The following is a 12,863-nucleotide window of genomic DNA, read 5'->3' as shown; positions in this document are numbered from 1 at the left end:
TATTAAACAAGGAATTAGAGAGGGATATAACCAGCACCCTGGAATATATTCATAGCCAAAGACAGAAAGTCCTCCTCATGAGGTCTAATCATTATTCATTGAAACAGCACAGTCAGAGACACGTTATAATACCGCAATTCTGGCGTTACGAAAAACATCAGGATCGGGTAAAGAGAGCAAGAGGGAAACCTAATGCAAAACAGAAACAAAGGACACACAAAGGTCAGCCGTCTTGAATTACTTTTCAATATACGGCAAGCACAACATGTTTTCTATTGAACGTCTCGGTTTGGTTTTCCATTCTTGCCCTCCGGTGTATAAGCCTGGACAGGCCCTATGAGGGGAGAGGCAGCTAGTCACGCAACACGCTCCGCGGCTACTTCCATTACAGCTTTTCTCAACGCGAGCCAATCACTGATGTTTTGGCCGGCTTTCCCGGGATGCTGGCACGTTGCTTGCGTTGGCAAACTGTTCCAGTATGATTGCCTCCAGCAGCGGATCCACCCTGTGCCCGCCTGTGAGCGCTTGTTGCCCAGCTGCAGGAAATGTGACAACAAGGGCTAAACAAAAAAAAAACATTTGGTGACGTCGAGGAAAGCGCGCCGGCTTTAGTTTACCTTATGAGACAAACACTTGCTTGCTTTCTTACAGGGCAGAATTATGTCATAACAAAACGCCCGCGGTTCTGCCCGAGGCCTGAAAAGGAGGGCGAGGAAATGAGTAAATAGATGCTGTCAGATAGGTCTGGGCGGTGTGACAGTATTTACCAAAGATCTGTACAAGAGCTATCAGAGGGCAGGACAGCTTTTTGTTGGTTACATGTGAGAGATATGGAAAAACTGAACAGAGCAGGATGTTTCCTAAACAGGCCAAGACGACAGGGATTCAGTTGTTTACGACTGCCAGATTATTATTTCACTGTAAAATCATTACTATCTATTTTATTTGCTAATCAAAATCTTATCTTTTAGTTTGTGTCTACTTAAAGTAACTTGTAAACTTCAATACGTATATAGTTAATGTGATCTACAATACTACTTAACAGTTATGGGACATAAGATTTTGGTAAGGATTACCAATTGTGAAAATAGCCAGATCTGTGGATTTCACAACTTAAAAAAAAGTTTTGACGTGTTGTTTCACATCTGATGCGAGTCTTCTCAGAGAAACACTCGCACGCTAAGATTAGAGCTCGCCCACATAACATAAAGCTGTTTACAGTGGGATTACAGCTGAGCCAAGAAGTCACAACTTGTTGCTCGTGGACCAAAAACAAAACCGCCCCACCTGTGATCCCTCCCAGTCTCCTGCAGGTGTGTGCGGATGTGTGTTTCAAGAGAACAATAGAGACCTCATGCGGTCCGGGACCTCTGTGCATTAAAGGTTAAATCAGTTACTCAGGCCTGACCGGGGCTGAACAGAAGGGAACAGAACTGCACCGGACACAATGCGGCCAGCTGTTGTGAGGGGCTACATTCACACACGCACACAAAAACTGCTGAGGCACTTCGCGGTGAAGTTTCAGAGGAGGTAGATCCTATCTGACTTTCTTGAAAGAAAGGTTGACAGGTTCACTTGAGATAAGAGGAAACGCGGGGGACCGCAGAACGTTGCGGTCTCTGTTTATAGTATTGTGCCGATATCATCAGATCCTGCCACTGATCATCAGATTGAAACCCTCAGTCTCTTTATTTGACTGCACACATCCATGAAATCCAAATGAATAGAAACATGCAACTTCCATTTAGGGCCGTGCAATTAATCGATTAAAATATAAATTGCATGCTGCTGGACCGATGTCTTTGTAAAGCACTTCCAAGGCACAACTGTTTTGACAAATGTCGCCCATTGCAACACTTACTTAATAAAAAGGTTAAATAAATGCATGTTTTCAAAGTCAAAATAACCCCGATTATGATTTTGCCCATAATCGAGCAGTCCTACTTCCATTTCCATTTGACCATTTCTATCCAAAACAATAAAGTGCATTGCAAGGTAAGGCTGGGTGATATTGAGTTTTAGTAATATATTGGCATTTTCTCCCAGCGGGATACGATATGAGACAATACCGTCTATATCGGTATGGTTTGACATGAGCCTTTCTTTTTTGCAACAGATGCTCTGCCAAAAATGTACACTGACGTAGGCTTTCTGGCCAGCGTGCATGTTGTACGGCTGTATTTTTTTTTTTAAATAAATCATACACCGTTTCAATAAACGTGATTGGGACATCACATAAATGTATACAATGTTTATCGTATACTGCCATTCACCGCCAAATTACCGAGATGTTTATTTTTGTGGTCAGTATTGCTCAGGCCTAACGGTACATTCATACAAGGCATAAGCGTTAACGCTTGACGGAAGTCTTGTCTGAAGGTTGGCCAACGGCCAATCACAGTGGCCGCAACACAAGCTCCGGTCTTCCATAAACGTAATTTGCTGGCTCTGCCTAGGTTATTTGTATAAGGCGATATGATTGGCTGACGCACGCACTGCCGCTTGAAAAGTTGAGAAATGTTCAACTTCTGCCGCAAGCAACGGCACTGACGCGGCGCTGACGAATCCACAATTCAGTATGGCAATGCATGACGTCATCCATTAAAAGTGAATGGGAAATGATAACGCTTACACAACCTGTGTGAATGCACCATAATAAAACAAGGTATACATTTTTTATCAGTATGTGTATTTCCTGCACTGTAAAATTCCTTGTTGCACTTTAATTTTTAAGTTTAATTAATTGGAGCACGACAGGTCATGGGTTTAAACCCACACTGTAAAAATTCCTTGTTCCTGTAAAAGTGGAATAAATATTTACGTGCAAATCAAAGCTCCATGTGAGATGTTCCAATTAAATTGATTGAAACGGTGAATGCTAAAAAATTTGAATTTACTATTAATTTCAACTATTTTGACTATTGAGTAGTTGTTAAGTTAATTCAGCTTTATTTTTGATAATTTAGAGCAACTCCTCACTAATCAAGAAAGTCGAAATTAATTGTACATTTTCATCATTCGCCGTTCCAATATATTTAATTGGGACATCTCACATGGAGCATTGATTTGCATGTAAATATTTATTCCACTTTTTATTATTTCCATAAAGAAGGAATTTTTACAGTGTTGGTTCAAACCCATGTCCTGTCGTGCTGCTAACGCAAGGCTCTACCATGGAGCTATACAGAAGCAATGAGAGAAACAAGAAATTACTACTCTACATGCCAACCTCCATCCTAAGGGGACAATAAATGTTTTGGGACACTAGTCTGTTAAACTGCAAACGGATTTACAGGACAACCAACAATTCTTAAGGTAAGGTCCCTGGTTGCCTTTATGTTAATGGCAGAACTGGTGTTATCTGTTTTGACATAACAATAGCAGATACAAAAAGCAAACACTGTTTTTTTCCTTTTAAGGCTTATTGACTTTTTTTTTCCTTTATGTGCAACTTAAATTAACAGCAGTTTGCATAACACATCGACAATACTGTGGCTTTGATATTTTCGATAATTAAACAACCTCACAATAACCTCCAGTACTACCCAAAACATAACTGGACCCATGATGATGTCAGTAGACGCGTCAGATACGTTTGCCACAACAGAAACGTGAATAACGTTGTTGGAAACATTTCTGAAATAAAACCCAGACTCCCCTGCACCCCAAACGAGAAAATATTACGCATTTACATGGAACAGAACAAAACAGGACAGTTGTGCTAAAAACAGCTGCTTCTCGACAGCATCAGACATTCATCCTGCTGTTGACTAAACAAACATTAATGTGCATTTATAACAGCGCACATCAAAAGTCGCGCTTAACAATCTCACTCGTACCGGCGAGTGGAGCAGCGTTCACACAAAACCCTTTCTGCGTGTCGGAAACTGAGCTAAGCGCTGTTCCTGAATCAGTGCATTCACCGTGGACCCGTGGCGAATCTCTTGAGTTGGCAGTTAATGCATAAAGACAACAGAGAGCCGTGAGAGGAGTGTTGGGTCAGTAATGGGTTTGCTGGGAAATTGATTCTGTTAATGCATGACCACCGAAACCCCACTTTACACAACAACAGCAACACAATCTACGTCTCGCTCACTTTCTCTCTTTAAACCTGCTGAGATTCGATAGCTTTGTTTTGATGCTACTTTTATTATATTGTTAGCTGTTTATTATTGTCATATCAGATCGTATCAGTTTAAAAACTGCCAGCAAGGGAGGCAAAGGTTAGATGAATGTGACACTACATCTTCCTCGTTAAACTTCAATAGCATTGAATCATTACGGGACAGGAGGGGTCGTACATGCATTATCCTAAATAAATGATTTCATGTGATATTTATCTTTTATAGAGTTTATAAAGTGCACTATTTTATAAAGTCCTACAATCAGTTTCTTTTAAGGTAGTATAAATCATTTGTGTTATGCATATTCGTTGTTAATAAAGACAAACATAATACAAGCAGTTTATAAAACCTCGTTTTCCTTTTGTTGGAATAAAAATATAGCAACAAAATGTGACAGTACTGCACTATTTTTCCTCATCAATACTCCTCAATACAATCACTTTGCATTACATTTTCAGCTTTTTAAAAAGCTCAGGTACAAGAAACTAATCGTATACTCTTAACAATGTAACAACACATTTCCGCAACAAAAGAGCGTAAAAAGGAGAGGTTACTGTAAATCCTACCTGAGTGTTTTCCAAACGAGCATGTAGACTACGATACTCCCGAGCCTCGCGTTATATTCCAAGATATTCACGTTTATTAAATCCAATGCAGATCAGAAAGCATGTCTGCAGCTCGGTCCATAAACCCAGAAGATCCCCATGTGTTTGTTTGATCCGACGCACGCAAAACAATCCCGAGAGCCCGTCGGGCTCGTCCAGCTCGTCCTTGGGATAAAGCTTTGTGATCTTCAAAAGCTCACCGATCAAATAGCACCAAGACCCTCCCTCTCCTCCACTACTACTACCATCCCCCAGTCATTCACTTGTCCAAACCAACACAAACCAACTAATAAGTAACCCACTTTAAGAGCTCGCGTCCTCAAAATGAAGAACTTTAAGCGCGCGCCTCACTTCACTTAAAAGCAGCGACGATCCGCTTCAGTGTGAACAGGCAACAGGGTGAATAAAAATAGCTCCACTTCTATTTTTGCTCGGCACCAGGAGCACTTCTGATGTTTTGGAGATCTCTTCGTTCCTCTCTTATTTTCTTCTTTATCATCTTCACAGGTTCATGCGCTCGTGACGCATTTGCGCTCGAAATTCAACTCTGAATTCCCGATTTTCGATGCGCTATTTGGGATCGCAACAACTCCAAGTCAAGCTTAAAGTCTCTCTCGGTACGCTGAGCGCGGAGAAAACAAACTAATGCACGGCAAATGGTGTAACTCGATCCATCCCGAGTCCATCCATCAGCAGACCAATAGGATACTGATCCCTCCCCCAATCCCTTGTTTTATCCCTCCCTCTCTCTCTCTCTCTCTCTCTCTCTCTCTCTCTCTCTCTCTCCACTCAAGCCTGTGTAGAAGTGTTTTTTGGCTGCTTTCCCTTTCCCTGCTGTTTTTTCTTCTCCAGGCAGAGTGTGATAGTTTTATTGCGTTTATATTGTTTATATATACATATATGGTTATAGATACAGATATCTGTAATGTTTAAGAATATTTTTTATAATGTAAACACTTTTTATGACGCCAATAAAGCTATTGGTACCTCCTGTGTGTGTGTATGGGACCTCACTTTTTGGTGACCCTGAGGGCCCCCACCTCTCCGTTCCCAATCCCTTCCCCCAGCTCAGTAAGCCGCTTGTTAAATCTTTTCCACAGAACTGTTTTGGGAGGGAAGACAACGGACCGCACTCCTAAGAAGTGCTTTTTGGAAGGAAATCTTGACTTTTAGTTTGAGGCGAAAGTGAAGACATTATTTTGACACAGTGCGCCCATGCACTTTTAGCATTTCTGATCTGTTTTCAGTTAGATGTGCTTTGACAATTCTCTCTTAATCTGTCCAGTAATACAGCTGTGAGATGTTTATTGCGTGCATCTGTCTATACAAATGAAATGCTTTAAAAGTTATCATAAAACATACCGAACATCCATTCGTGCAAAATGGCAACGCAGTGCAAATACACAAACTGTAACAGCAGCTATGGCACAAAATCAACTTTACTTAGCTACTATGCAAATCACTGGTACAAAAATATGGGAGACTATTATCTCGTAAAAGTCACTTAATAAAATATCATTTTATAAGTCACTATTTTGTAAAAGCACTCATATGAGCTTCTCTGTGAATTAGTACCAGATTCACTTTTCATTGTATTGTATATGGGTGTGAACCTTGACACATAGGAACTGATAGTGAAACAAAGGGAACGTGCGAGAGCATTAGAAGATTTGGTAGCTATGTAGCGTCAAGACGCTGCATTCAACAGCATTTAGCCTTGCGGTTCTATATATAAGTGCCTTAATGTTGCTGCAAAATGCTCTCATCTCCGAAGACATTAACTGGGATCTCCACAGACATTAACATCCAGTTTAGTGAAATCTGAGTGGATATAACGATCAGTGTATTAAATGCTCCTGTTATGAAACAAAACAATGGTAATGTGTTCTGAGCACCGCACATATGACACATTACTTATAATTATTGCTCAGCGTTTGTTTTGTCATATTGCATGAGTATACAAAAAGTATGCAAAACTAATCATTTAGTGTAGATCCAATAATAATTTAATAAGAAATATTTGAGTTCTCAGACTTTTGAGTGCAGACTTGATGTCTATGCACAGTTGGAGACATTATTAAGATCTCGCCTGAAATGCCAGAGGAGACACCATGGAGACTACCAAGGTCTAGACGTAGGTTAAAGTCTCCATTTGATCTCATCACTTGATATTCATTTGAGATAATGAAGAGATCTTGCTTGTAAAGGGCTCAACCATGTGATATGTTACATGATATACTACCAAAACTGTTTTGAGGAACATTTTGCTTATTCTTTTGTAATTGTAATCAATGCCATTTTCATGACCTCAATAATTACCAGACTTCAAAAAATCTAGGGACATGTTATGTGCCAAATAACTAGAAGCAAAACAAAATGCATGAAAAGTTTTTAATAAGAAATTGTTTCTCAGGGGGTATAAAGGTTGTTGGAGTGATAACATCCCCCCACACACACCTTCACAATCACATACATGCATAAATAAACACTCACACACACATGTGACACACCCCTCCATTATCACTCTCAATGCTGTTCGTTAACATTTGAATGTTTAGCAGGAAGGACAAACAATCTCTAAACTACCTGCTACTGGTCAGTCGTTGTCTTCTAGTGTTACAGTATGCCTGAGATCCACAGCGGAGCGACAACGGTGACCGGTCCCAGCCTCTTAGGGGGGCGAGGGGTGAAGGGTCAGCCCGCAGACCACCTCAACCCATCCACTCTCACTGCTCGGACTGATTTAGTACCGACCAGCCCCCACAGATGGCACAGAGAGACAGACACAGAGAGAGACAGGCCTGTGGAAGTGCAACACTTGTGTGACAAATGGTTTGCAGTCTTGCAGCATGCCACATTCATGCTCTTAATCAGTCAATGCATGTGTGTCTGTGCGAGAGGCTCTGGAGCCTTTTAGTCCAACTGCTCGACACATTTCTGTGTGATGTTGTTTAGATAAATCAGTTTCATATATCCGAGGAAAACGTCAAAGATTGTTGGTGCAATTCTTTCACAGTAAGGGCAGATTTGTTTTTACACTTAAACGTAAATGGCACAGTGACCCACAGCGCCGCACCCCACGCCCTCTTCCATCAGCATGCTTCTGTCAGGACCTGTTGGTAAAATCGCGTGCATTCAGGGTGTGTTATTTGCGTTGAAGATTATGATTCAGCAATTTAAGGTTCGTCGCTCAAAGAGAGAGAGAGAGTGAGGGACTTAACCAGGCTCAGACAAGCCCGAGCTTTCCTTCTACTGAGGCTTACGGCTCTGGCATGCAACCCTTCAAAACACTCCACACAGCTGAACACAATAAACAGTCTATAATTACACTCGTCCACAGACGACCAGTCCTGCTTTCTGTCTGTTTTTGGATACTTATTTCCTCGAGAGCATTCGGAGAGCAAATGTACAAAAGTGTATCTTTATACAAGACTGTATTATTATATTTAAGAGTACAGTTAGCAACCTTTTTAATAGATAGATAGATCAAATTGTACACATTTGGCAGGTGTTTATCCAAACTGACTTAAAGTGCATTGAAGGTAAACATTTTATTAATTGTATGTTGACTAGTAATTTTACCAGGATTGTTAACTGAAAGATGGATAAGGCCGTTTCTCAATATGCGTTTTATGCGATCTTGCATTCTTGTGTCATCAGCTATCAAAGTTCGGTTCCAATACTCAAGAACACTCAAGAGCTGTGTCCCAATTCAAGGCTGGGTCCTTCGAAGGACACGTCCTTGAAAGTGAGACTCATTTTTTGAAGGTCGCTGCCTTTTTTAAAGTCCATGAGAAGAACTGAAATGAGACTGCACAGCCTTCGGAGGATCAATAAGTTGCGTCACCTGCTGTACGTACCCAAAGCGCCTGTCAGCAGGACACAGCGGAAACGTTTCTGACTTATGTACAATAAATATGGAATTTTATTTTAGAAAATATAACATGTTGATGTAGATTAAATTAACTAACTGTATATCAAATTAATCAACAATAGAAATATACGCAACATACCCAGAATAATATTAATACAAAAATAACTTATAATAATGAAGCAGTGACATTTCTGCTAAATACACACTTTTATTTAACAAATGTTGAAATGTTTATTTTAAAATATCCAGCTGTTATATTCAGCTGTTACACACGCAATGAATCTTGGGATAGTCGGCTGTGAAGGATCCATTTGTTCTATCCTTAGCAGCGCACAGAAATAAAGACAGGCTATATTTTAAGCAGCCTTTGAAATGGGACGGCCTTACTAGCATTCAGTCGCGCTGCTGTTACGCAATCAGTCCTGTTACGAATACGTCCTTCGAAGGTCGCAGCCTTCGAATTGGGACACAGCTAATAACAGAGAATGCATGGAAGTACTTTTCTTCATATCGAGGATGCATCGGCTGCGTCTGAAACCTAAGAAAGCTGACTTGTTGCCTCGCTGCCTTCTGAGGCAATGACTTTGGCGGCATAAAGGCAGCTCCGGGAAACGCATTCAGGCAGACTTTATGGAATTCTGTTTGAAATATAAACAGAGAGAGAGCCTTTGTAATAGCTTATCCCATATTTGAAAACTACAATACTAATTAATCGCTAGAAATGTGATAGTCAAAATATAACCTTATTTACACTAAATCAGCCACTCAACCAATCACATTCCCAGCGCACACATATGCATAGAATTGTGGGATAAGATGATGAAGGTATCTCAGGAGTCATGAAGAATAGCAAACATTGGATTTGGATGTGCCTTGATGCCTTCCAGCCTTGAAATGCTGCCTCCAAAGGCAGATTAAACATTTTGGACGTAACCATCGAATGCAGACTTGTCCATGGGTGAGGAAGGAGTTGCTACTCATAACTAATTTTTAACATGATTTTTATGACAATAACTTAAATATGGATCTTTAAAGAAATGACAATGAAGCAGAAAACCCACAAAATATGGGAAATATTACTGTTAATGTCACCCAAAATGTAGTTGCGTCTGATGTCAAACCTGAATTCTTTGGTCTTATGATTGTATTATTTGTGTCTGTTATTCACATGTAGTCTTTTATTTGTTATTATCGTTTTAGCTGAGGTAACAGGAGAAGGCTGGTAAAATTAGACGCTTGTGAACATTTTAATAAGGGATTAAAAACACGGAAATTTATTGCAACAAATAGCAATACATAAGTGCACTGGAAATAGTCTCATCAAGTCCAACACAGTATACATAGACAAGGGTTGGTTAGTAATTTATTTATTTTTTTAGAAATGTACAGATAAAGAGAAAGCGAATAGAGAAAGATGGTAAGTCCTTTATTAGGAAGTGAGGTAATGATGGAAGAGATGGGGTTTTAGCCGAGTCTTAAAGACAGCTACAGTCTTTAGTCAGCAGATCGTGTCACAATCGGCAGATCATTCCACAGTTGTGGAACAGCTCCTGAGAAGGTACGCGCTAGTGTTTTTTCCCTTTTTGAGATGGCACCACATGCTGTCGCTCAGTGACAGACCATAGGGATCGAGAGGGTACATAAGACTGTATTAGTAAGTGGTTTTAAAGGCCAGGAGCCGAGCCTTAAATATAATGCAAGCTGCTATAGGAAGCCAGTGTAACATGACAAAGAGAGGGGTGACGTGCGCCCTCTTTGGCTCATTGAAGACCACTCTTGCCGCTGCGTTCTGAATCATCTGTAGGGGGTTTGGTCATGCAGGCTGGAAGCCCTGCCAGTAGTGCATTGCAGTAGTCCAGTCTGGACAGGACAAGAGCTTGGACTAGGACCTGCGTAGCGTGCTCATTTTGGAAAGGTCTAATTTTCCTAATATTGTAGAGGACGAATCTACAAAGCTCCGTGAAGCTAAGCAAATCATCAATGACCACTTCCAGGTTTTGGGCCGTCCTGGAAGGCGTGATGGTCGAGGAACTTAGCAGAATGGAAAGGTTGTGATGATTCTTCGGTTCAGATGATATCACAAGCAGTTCTGTCTTCGCAAGGTTAAGCTGGAGATGGTGATCCTTAAACCAGAGTGAGATGTCCCTCAGGCAAATATTGTAAACAATGTTATGTTTATCATGTTATGAATGTTGCGATGTTGAAGATCACAGCACAAGCACATTTCTCACAAAGATGCGTTCTCTGTCCTCACGTCCTTCCGAGTTTATTCTTCCAAGGTTGCCTGGGTCTCCACGAGAACATAAGTTTGTTCTTTGTGTTCATGTAATTGTGAAACGGCCTTCGACGTGCTACACTCAATCGTACTTTGATCCCAGTTGGGTCATTACACGGCTCAGTTGGAGTCTCGGTGTTGACAGCAGCTCGAATCTTTAAACGAGGATATCAGCCAATAAAAATATGATTGTCCTAAAGAGTATTCTCATTAAGATGATCTAAACTCTGGGTCAATGAGCTGTAACTGTAGTGAACCCTCCCTTCATAGTCTCCTGTCCCTGTCTGACCTCCAAACAATCACAAACCCTTTAACATAATTAAAAACTCCCTGCATGTGACTTCAGTTTCCACTCTGCCCGCTTTTATAGAGCAGAACTTTCCCTTTATGTTTACATCCCAGCAGGAAACAGCACACTGGATGTGTGTAGGGTTTAAGACGACAACAATTGAAGATTTTTGTTGACACGCGCATTAATTATGAATGTATCGCCCAGGCTCAGATAGACGTAATCATATTCATGGCCGCTGCCGTTGGTAATTTCCACAGGGATATGTCAGCGCTCATGTGAGCCAGCAGATTGAAGACAGGAACTGACATTCGAGCTCATTATTTATTGAGTCGTTGCTATGAAATTTGTATGTAAAATTATTTTTGTTTTTAAGGATTTTGGGATCTCATTCTCCAGGAAAATGTTATATATTCTCTGTCATTCTGTCTGTCTTCTGCTGGTTGGGTTAGCTGCTCTTACACTGCAAAAAATGAATGTCTTGCTTAATATTTTGGTTTTGTTTTCCTGTATAAATATCTACGACTTCTTAAATTTAAATTATGAAAATCAAGAGGTTAATACTTAAAAAATAAAATTACAAGTAAAAGTATCTGCCAATGGGGTAAGAAAACTAAAAAAAATTCTTACCCCACTGGCAGATATTTTTACTTGTTTTAAGCATAAACCTCTTAAATGTCATATTTATTATTAAGCCACTTTGCTTATCAATTAATTGTATCTTAATTTAAGAATTCTTAAGCATTTATAATGGAAAACAAGCTAAAATTATAAGATATACATGTATTTTTGGCAGTGTATCTGGTCCTGATAGCTGTCTCTGCTGGACTTACTTTACTTATTCTTGCTGTGGGACGTCTGTCTTTTGTTTTTCTTAGATCAGATTAAGCTATTAATCCATATCAGTACACAACTGGACCTGATTCAGATTTATAATGTTCCTCTTAATCACATCAGTATGAAATATTGACGACTTGTGTCATTTGTTTAAAGATTTTTTGCATTTGAAGTTTGGGAGGTTTGAAAGATTATGTTTTGCTCGGAATGATAAGGCGGCCATATGTTAGGCATATGTGTTGTGTCTGGCTTCATAATGTTTGACATTCTTGGACCTTTTGCTAAATCTGTAGGGTTTTTACCAGCTGGCCTGTTGAGTCAGATCTATTAGGTTATTAAATCTCACCTCTGCACACATGCACACACAGGGTTTTCACTGTATTAGAAATGGCATCTCATAGACTTTCACTGTTTTCATACCAGGCTAATGGGTTTTTTTTCATTCCCTAACCTTCACACAAACCCTTGGATATATCAGTAGACTTAAAGCAAACGTGATTTATGAGGCATCTTACTTAAAATGACAGTTTTGGTTTCACTTTATGAGTAAGGACATTTTCATTCTGCGTGTGTTTGTGTGAATATATGTTTGCCTGGGGCTGATTTATCCAACAATGCTGGATTTGCCTACCTGACACAAACCTGTGCCAGAGTATGCTACACAGTCATCAACACGCATACACAGTGACACACATACACACTTTTTCATATTCTCTCTTAGTCATAGTCACATGCACCTGTAATATTTCCAGCTTCAAATCAGTAAACAGAGAGAGACAAAGTTTTTACTGTATGAGATACACTGCAAAAATTACTTTCTTAATATTTTTGTCTTGTTTTCGGTACAAATATCAAAACA

The 12,863-nt window shown here is 40.0% G+C and overlaps 1 protein-coding gene and 1 long non-coding RNA gene across 7 annotated transcripts in view; one reads left to right on the top strand and one right to left on the bottom strand.

Annotated features, from left to right (window-relative positions):
- Nucleotides 1-12,863, bottom strand: part of sema6d (semaphorin 6D) — a 156,629-nt gene that overhangs the window by 13,561 nt on the left and 130,205 nt on the right. For 3 of the 6 annotated variants that reach the window (XM_055173433.2, XM_055173437.2, XM_055173436.2), the window contains exon 1: nucleotides 4,691-5,400. The exons of 1 other annotated variant lie outside the window; for it this stretch is intronic. The gene's annotated coding sequence lies outside the window, so the exon portion shown is untranslated. Of the gene's footprint in view, nucleotides 1-4,690; nucleotides 5,402-12,863 lie in introns of those variants that run through there. 2 more of the 6 variants (XM_055173435.2, XM_055173438.2) reach the window with 2 other exon arrangements.
- LOC141349677 (uncharacterized) overlaps nucleotides 1-12,863 on the top strand; it is a 99,900-nt gene that overhangs the window by 44,998 nt on the left and 42,039 nt on the right. The gene's annotated exons all lie outside the window — the stretch shown is intronic.

This window comes from Misgurnus anguillicaudatus, chromosome 15 (genome assembly GCF_027580225.2).
Source record: "Misgurnus anguillicaudatus chromosome 15, ASM2758022v2, whole genome shotgun sequence".
NCBI classification, from domain to species: Eukaryota; Metazoa; Chordata; class Actinopteri; order Cypriniformes; family Cobitidae; genus Misgurnus; species Misgurnus anguillicaudatus.
Note: the sequence above shows the minus strand (reverse complement) of the source record. Positions and strands in the feature narration are given on the sequence as shown.